Below are 8984 nucleotides of genomic sequence, written 5' to 3'. Positions count from 1 at the left end.
CCCTGGTGTGCATCAGTGAGGTGCATGGCCAGGCACAGGCACAGCTGCTTTGTAGATCATGCAAACACCAAAGCTGAGGGTCTTAAGGGTGGCTCCCAGGGGAAGAGGAGAGTGTCCCAGTGAGGCTTTTCCCAGCTCTTTCCCAGCAGCCAGGTCCAAGGTCACACAGCTGCACCACAGCTGGGCTGGGCTGGGGCACAGGCAGCTGAACCCCAGGGGTGTGCATTTGCCTCTGGCAAGCAGCTGGGTGGGTGCAGAGGTGACATTGTTCTGCTGCTCCCACAACCCTTCACTGGAAATGGTGGAAAGGACACAAGGAACCCATTCTGTCTCCCAGGCAGCTTCAGCCATGCTTTGCTTGCCCAGGGGTTTTCCTCTTGGGCCAAGGATGGAAGCAGCCACCCTTGAAGACACTCTGGGCTGAGCAAGCCCTCGGCTTCCTGCTCTGGCATTCTTTCCTGATGCTCCATTTGGCCACCCAGGCTGTGCAAAATCTACCTCACAAGGATGCCCCATCCATATGGCAGCCTAAGGTCATGCTCGTGTGTGGCTGTGCAACCAAAATGCGGGGATGCCAAGAGCAGGCTCTGTGATCTGCTTCCCTTTGGCTCATCCCTGCCCCCTGTGGAGACCAATCATGGCATGCACCTGGAATAGATGCAGATTTAGGGAACTGCTTGACCAACGGTCTTGCAAGGTCTCATTCAAACACATGTCAGCAGATTTTGCTTTAATCCCACTTCTCTCCAGTGCTCCTGAATGATGGCCACGATGCCAGCAAGCACAGCCTTAGCAGAAGGTTTATCTCCTGCCATTTTCCCCTTGAGGGCACTTTTCTCCCACATGAAAGTGTCTTTGGATCTGTCAGGCTGAAAGAACTCCAAAGTGCTCTGAATCCTCACTCAACAGATGGCAGGGAATGAGCAGCCTCGGTGTCCATTCAACACATTAGAGCCTGGGATATTTAAGCAGCTTGTCTGCTGTTCCATATGAGATCTCAGATCACAAACTACATATTCTTGTCTCTCCCAGCAGAGCAGCAGAGCCAAACTCCTGCTCAGAGCAGTGCTCAGCTTTGAGAGAAGTTAATGAGCAAGGTTTTGAGCATTTTGGATTTCTCACTGTCCCTGGACTCCTGCACAGGGCTATTTGGTAGGTTAAGGACCACACATGGTAATTTCAATCAAGCTGATGAACAGAGGTATCTGGCACTGACAAAACAAGATAACATCCAAACCTGTCCAGAACTTAAGAGACTAAGTGACATGGACAGGACCCAATCAGACCTGCTCACCTTCCTCCTCCTTCTCTTCACACCAGCAGGTCATGTTTCCTACAAAAGAAATGTAACATATTGAAAAAAAGTAGCAGGAGCTAGGATATGTGTGTGCCATAAGGTCTTTCTCAGATGCCAAAGCAAGCAACTTGTGGAAATTTAAAAAAGGAAAAAAGTCTGCTGTAGTAAACCTTCGTTGAACTGTTCTTTCATCCTGATTGTTGCAAGCATCTTTTGGGTCTGCTGACATTAAAAATTACAATCTGTCAAAACATGTTGATTTTATATGCTTACAACTTTTCAAAGCACCTTTTTTTTTGTTTACTGAGGAGGATATTTTCCCATCTTAGTCTGGGAAAAAGTGAATTTCTAGAAGTTTCTAATGCCAAACATGTAATTTTGTAAGAAGCTTTTGCATAAAAAATTTCCTTCTTTAATGAAAAAGACAGGATGAGCTGTTTTTGCTGTGGGAATAACAAAAACTAGCCAAGATGCATAGTATTTCATAATACAGACATTTTCAGGTGTACTGCCTTCTTTTTACTGACTAGCACAGTGTAATACACACAGATCTTCCTGCAGGACCTGTTTCTGATGGAGCACAGGGTGATCTGAAAAGTCCTGCTGTCTGTCCTTGGTGAAAAGTTTTGCCTTCTCAGCATCACTGCCTGAGGAAAATGAAAGGTGTTCATATTTTCTTGTCAAGTTCCACCAGTTCCAACAGGTCCCAGACAGTAATTTGGGAGTTCCTCAGAATTTTACTGCATCAGGTTCTTTATATGATGGCCCAATGTATCAGTGAAATCAGAGCCAGAGAGTGAGTTTACATGGGTTTATTGTAGATGTTATAAAAAGCTTTAGGCATCCCTCCCTCTGAGCACTTGCTCATACATCAGGTACTCCCAAACCATGGGATGCCCTCGATGCCAAATCCTTTTGGATCCTGCTTTGATCTCAGGGTACAAAAGGTTTGGAGTTTCTAGATCCAGCTGTTTTGACCATTTCTTTGGGGTTTTGGTTATTTGGGGTTTTTCTGTAGGAGCAAACTAGAAAAATAAATAACTGCTTGCTTTTTTATTTTCTTTTCAAAGAAAAAGAATGTTTTCTGTATTATTCTGCATTATTACAAAAAATAGTCTGTAGGAATAATTTCTTGAGCTACCCCTCTTCTCTTCATGTTCTGAAAGAGGCAGGTGTTTCAGATGGAGAAAACTTCTTCCAGAATGTGATTAAAAAACATAATTTGAGTGTTATATCCAGTAAGACTAACTGAGAAAAAAGAAATAATTTAATTGATGAACCTTTGTTCAATCGACTTGCAGATGGTGATCATTGAACTTCATAAAATTTCAGCTTTTGTTGAGTAATACTTTTCCCAGTGGTATCAGTTTTTTCTTAGGTGTGGAATGGAATCCTTGTTTCCTGGTTAGCCCTGGAAGTTATCTCATTGACCTATTTAAAATTTATTTGTGTCACTGTTGTGATCCATACACATATCTCAGTGGTCACCAGAAATATTTTGCTGCAAATATTTGAACTTCCAGCCAGTTTACTGGAAAAAATGTCATCAGAGCTAATGTCCCTGTTCCCTGAGGAATGTAAATCCTGCAGTTAGGTTTCTAAAGCAAATCACAAATGTTCATTCCAGCTGCTTCACGGAACTGTTCTGCAGCATTTGAGTAGAATTTACCCTGAAGCAGAAAAGCTTTTCCATAAAAAGTGTTCACTGAGCTGTTTGGTGTGAAGACCAAGCATGTGCAAGATGGAGAAGTGGGACTGATGTGCTGGAAATAGTGAATGAGAATTTGCTGAAAAATTACCACAATTTTCTTGAAACCACAGCAATCATGGAGTCATGGAATGGTTTTGGTTGGAAGGGACCTTAAGGATCATTCAGTTCCAACCCCTGCCAGGGGCAGGGACACCTGCCACTATCCCAGGCTGCTCAGAGCCCCATCCAGCCTGGCCTTGCACAATTCCAGGGATAGAGCAGCCACAGCTTCTTGGGAATTGATTCCCAAATGGCAATTGCAATAGGCATTGATCAAGAAATAACAGTGACATTAATTGCTGTTAATATTGATCTAACTTATATAATTACACAGGTTTTGATATTCTTTTTAATTTTTTTTCTATTCTGTTCTTTTTTTTTAATTCATTGTTTTTCATGAGTGAGCCACTGATTTTGTCTCCAGTTCAAAACTTGATCTAATTCCAGGAATGCCTGAAAACATTCACTATATCTTTTCTGCTGGGAAAAAAAAATCTCTCAACTTACTCTTAGCTCTCTGCTCCAAAAATAAAATGTACAGTACGTAACAAATTTGGTCTGACAGCATTTTCCCAGCTGGAAGGATGGAACTTCTTAATTGGTGTATAAATAAATAGTGGTTTGATCCTGCTCTTAAATATATATTAAAAAAAGAATTTTGGCCTTGTCTCTAGTATGCATAGGAACAGATCTTCCTTTCTAACAGAAACAGTAACAGAAAATGACTCTTCACTAAGCCCAGTTTAAAAGCTAAATCTAAAGTCTAAACACACTGAAATAAATTTAAGTCCTGCTGCTGCTGTTGAGGAAGGCCCATGAAGCTCCCTGTATCTCTTGACATATGGTTTCCATACCACTTTAGTTCATAAATCATTTTTAATTGCTTTAAAGTTTGACATGAGAACCTTAAGTGTTGTTGAATTATCAAATAAATAGCTGCTTAGCAAGAAGATGCTCCTATGAATTGAGGTTTACCTTGTGTTTTCAGAGTAAAGGAAGTGATAATTTAGATGGGGAGCTCACCTAGAATAATTGTGTGGTTTTCACTCTTGCTACCTGGCAAAAAATTGGAAGTAAATGCAGACACCAATCTGCAAATCCAGAAACTAGAAGAGGGATGAGCACATTTGTCCAAACCCATAAAATGTGTTTATTTGGTCCTCAAGTGCAACACGAGGCACCATGAGGCTCTGAAATTCTCATTCCTGATGCACCTGAGCACTCCAGGTGCATTGCTTGGTTGAAGTTCCCTTGGCACTGGAGTTTTTACAGCAGGACACATGCAGCAAACACCTACATCCTGAAGCTTCTCACCAAACTCATATCACCTCTGAGTCAAACCAGAAGAATCCTCAGAAGGCCAAGAGCCTGACCTTTCTGGGATGTCTCTTCTTTTTCCTCATAGCTCATTAATTAATGATTCATCTTGAGAAAGGAGAAGGTCTGTTTGGGGAAAAGTGGAAGAAATCCATCACACATCTCCTAGCTCCTGAAAAAGGACAGCTCCACCAAAACCAGCCAGTCTGTGTGGCCCCATCTGTGTGCAGCACACAGACCAGAGGCTTTGAAAAGCTCTCTCTGCCAGAATATGAGATAAACGTGCCATTAGGGAACTCCCTTTTTCTGTTTCTGGGGTGCTGGCACACCCTTGATTAAAATACTTCAGTCTAAAGCACAGTGCACCAGTCTGGGCGTGTAATATTTGTATGGAGCTTAAGATGGTCCTGCCATAACACTTCTGTCTCCCCCATTGTGCAAAGTTGGACCAGAAATCTCATGAGAATGAGCTTACTCATGAGATATCTGCCAATTCTGGCTTTGAGTTCTGCTGTAAATAGTATGAGAACTGCCTTTCTAGCAGTTTTGGGGAATTTGGCTCCCAGCCATCGCTAGAAAAGCCCAAGCTGTGACCTAAGTGAAGAGCAGGGGGGAAAGAAAAATGCTCCAGATTTCCAGAAATCTCTTTATTAGTGCCAGAAGCTTGTCTTCTCCTCTGTGTTCCTCTGCTCAGGTGGAATGGCCTCTGTTTGCAAGGACACACTTTTGTGAGATCAGGGACCTGGCAGAAGGCACAGTGCCCTGTATTCAGGTACTTTGATGGCTGGGTACAGCTGTTCTGTGGAGATTCTGAGGAATAGAAAACTATGTCAAAAGCTGCATGGCAAGCTCAGGGCTCTCTACAGCTCTTCAGCAACTGAGACTCCTGATGCCATTTCTGCTTTCTGCTCTGCCTCCTTCAGAGGTGCAGGGATGGTGCCATTTCCCCTACCCTGTGATTCCCTGTCCTGCCAGCTACTTGCCTGCCTCCCAGGCCTCATTTTCACTACTGGGTCCAGGAACCCAAGGCTCTGCCTCATAGCAAAGCTCTTGGGCAGTTCTATGTGCAAACTGTCTCAAAAAGAAGCTGGGCCTTGGCAGACAGGTGGCTTTTTTAGTTTTCCCTCTATGCAAATAATCCAGGTACCCCAGAAAGCAATCTCTGCTTTCAAAACCAAAGGCAAAAGTCATGTGCTCTGCAGGCCTAAACTTGAATACTGGATTCTATCTCATATGCAAATTATTCTTAGCCCTGGTATCAAAAGTACAAGTAAGCATGTACCTATAAACACTCATTAGCTTTAATTATATTGAGAACGCCTCTGAGGGGGCTTGGGTTACCTGGCTTAGTGCACTACTCAGAGTTTCTAAGGCTGACAATGTCACACAGAAATTATTACATGTATCAGAGATGAAATGTGGCATCATAGAATCATAGAATATTCTGAGCTGGCTGGGAGCCACAAGGATCATCCAGTCCAACCCCTGGCCCTGCACAGACACTCCAACAATCCCACCCTGTGCATCCCTGAGTGCTGTCCAAACTCTCCTGGAGCTCTGGCAGCCTTGGGGCCGTGACCATCCCTGGGGAGCCTGCTCAGTGCCCCAGCACCCTCTGGGGGAAGAACCTTTCCCAGATATCCACCCTGATCCTCCCCTGACACAGCTCCAGCCGTGCCCTCAGGTCCTGTTCCTGGTCGCAGAGCAGGGCCTGCCCCTCCTCTTCCTCTTGTGAGGAAGCTGCAGAGCTGCTGTGAGCTCTGACCTCAGTCTGCTCTTCTCCTGATGAACAGTACATGTAACACAGCCTTGTTGGCAGTATTAGTAGCCAAGTTACTGTGTTTTCATAATGACACTATGGTCACTTCCAAGTATTTTTCATCAGATATTGAAAGCACAACAGGTGATTTAAAATTGCCAGGAAGAGATGGGTCCCTTCAGTAATTAATTAAGTAATGATTATCACAGAAAACACCTTGTCTAAAGCCTGCATCACATTTAAAAGATGGTTGCTTCTCTGAGCAACCTGTTCCAGGGCCTCACCATCCTCACAGGGAACAGTTTCTTCCTCATATCCAGTCTAAACCTTCTCTCTGTCAGTGTGAAGCCATTCCCTTGTCCTGTCACTCCAGGCCCTTGTCCAGAGTCTCTCTCCATCTTTCCTGTGGGCTCCCTTCAGGCACTGCAAGGGCACAGTGAGGTCACCCCAAAGCCTTCTCTTCTCCAGGCTGAACAATCCCAATTCCCTCAGCCTTTCCTCCCAGCAGAGCTGCTCCATCCCTCTGCTCCCCTTGGTGTCCCTGCTCTGGCCTGGCTCCAGCAGCTCCCTGTCCTTGCTGTGCTGGGCCCAGGGCTGGATGCAGCCCTACAGGGGGGCTCAGCAGAGAGGGGCAGAGGGGCAGAATCCCTTCCCTCACCCTTGTTCTATAACTGTATCTGATTCAAATATCATTTATTAGTGTGGGGGTTTTGCCTCTGCTGCTTTGGAAATTAATTTATTCCCAATTCTAGGGTAAAACCATGTCAGCTGTCATTTGTAATTTACTGTTTGTGAATGTGAATATTGTGCCCCCTTCCACCTGATACAATATCTAAACCCTCAACTCTTTAGAGTGTTTATATGTGTAATTGTCAGTAGTTTTGATGGGGTTTAGATGTCTGTGTACTTTAGGACAGATTCAGTCATCTTCTAAAATTTGGTACTGAAATAAATATCCTGATTGGCCTCATGCAACTGTGAGGGTCTGAGCACATGGGACTTGAGAGTGGTTGTACAGGAGCCTCTGTAAAACAAGGACTTTCAGTGGAGTTTATAGGGAACACCTGTGGAAACCTCTGTGTACATGACACACAACCTCCAAACAATTTTCCAGTGACTTGTGTTGTGGAATGTTATGTACTGATATTTACTTTTCAAGTTCTTCATGTTGTAGCAAGTAACACACACATACTCTCACAAGGTCTTTGCAAACATCTGTGGGGACACCAAATATGCAAATTGTGGCCAGAAAAAATTCTTCATAAATAGCCAAGAAGCTGAAACAGGTTTTCATAAAACCTTTGTCCAATGGTGAGAATATCAGCAGTCACTGAAGCCCTTTTAGTCAGCATGTGTCCCCAGAAGTGCTGCATCATATGGAGAGTTTCAGTGCCCACCAGGACATCATCTACAGGACCAGACGCTCCTTCTCCTTCTTTGTAAGACTCTTGTGAGCAAAAAGTGTGGCAGAATTGAGTAATGTGTAGTTATTTGCATGGGCAGCCATCAGACATTGGGCATTGAATTCCATTGCTGCAGAGTCCAAGCACCTCCCAGCTGTTTATGCATTGCTTCTGCCTTAAGCTCCATGTAACAGGAATCTATCCATCCCATTTTCCAGGTCCAGCACCTGAGCACAGCTGGGACAGTTCACAATGCCAACACTCTGCAAGAGCATGAAGGGGCAGAGGGACATCTAGTGGGATCTCTACTCTCTCTGCATTTGCAGGCCACCAGAAATCTCCTCACAGGGTTCACCTCACCTGTGACACATCTTCAGAGCAGCACCCAGATCCTTCACTTCATGAGGATGCTGGGGCTGGACTGTGATTCAGGCTATGGATCTCATGTTTATACTTCTTAAAGATTCAGAGCATGTTGTGAGTAAAGGCAAGAGCAGTGACTAATCTGATTTCTGTCAGAGACCTCACCTTGACAGACTTTCAGCAGCAGTGGGGTTGAAGGCATTTTGAAGGTTATCTTCACAAAAAAGACTGGCAACTTACACTGGAAAAAACCAAAAGTGTGATTAGAAACTTCTTTCTTGGCACTACTGATGGCTGAGTGATTACAATGCACTGTATTGCCCTTTTCATCTGGTGTAGAACAACAGTTTCATCCACTGAAGGCAAAAGGCTGCAAGAATTTACATTAGCCAGGGCTCTGTGACTAAACTACCGTGGCCATGCATCCAGTTTGCAAGCTTTTAATTCCCTGCAACTGTTCTCAAGTTCTTTGTAGCAGAAGAGCAGGATTTCTCACTGGCCAACATATGAACCCCATCAAGTCACTGAACTTGTCTTTGAGGCATCATGGAAATTGGCTTTTTAAAGAAAGCAACACCTGAACCAGAGGAGACTTCAGCCAGGTTCAGGTGCAGTGCAGCATGGCTCTGAAAGCCCGGGACATGTTCACCATCACCACAGGGACCATCATTTGTTTACATGGCAGTGGGACACCGAGGATGGGCAAGGTGTGTGTGTGTGTCTTATGGAATTGCAGAGTCATGGATTGGGTTGGAAGTGATCCTAAAGATCACCTGGTTCCAGCCCCCTGCCATGGGCAGGGACACCTGCCACTATCCCAGATTGCTCGAAGCCCCATCCAGCCTGGCCTAAGACACTTCCAGGGATGGTGTAGCCACAGCTTCTCTGGGCAACCTGTGCCAGGGCCTCAGCACCCTCACAGGGAACAATTTCTTCTTAATATCCCATCTAAACCTACTCTCTGTCAGTTTAAATCAATTCCCCCTTGTTGTGTCACTCCATGCCCATGAAAAGTGTCTTCACACCTTTCTTGCAGAATCCCTTCAGGTACATGAAGGCTTTGGAAGGAGGCAGACCTGCATTCTGCCATCTCAT

The sequence above is a fragment of the Melospiza georgiana genome, chromosome 4, assembly GCF_028018845.1.
Source record: "Melospiza georgiana isolate bMelGeo1 chromosome 4, bMelGeo1.pri, whole genome shotgun sequence".
Taxonomy (NCBI): Eukaryota; Metazoa; Chordata; class Aves; order Passeriformes; family Passerellidae; genus Melospiza; species Melospiza georgiana.
The sequence above is the reverse complement of the archived record's forward strand: the minus strand, read 5'-3'. Positions refer to the sequence as shown.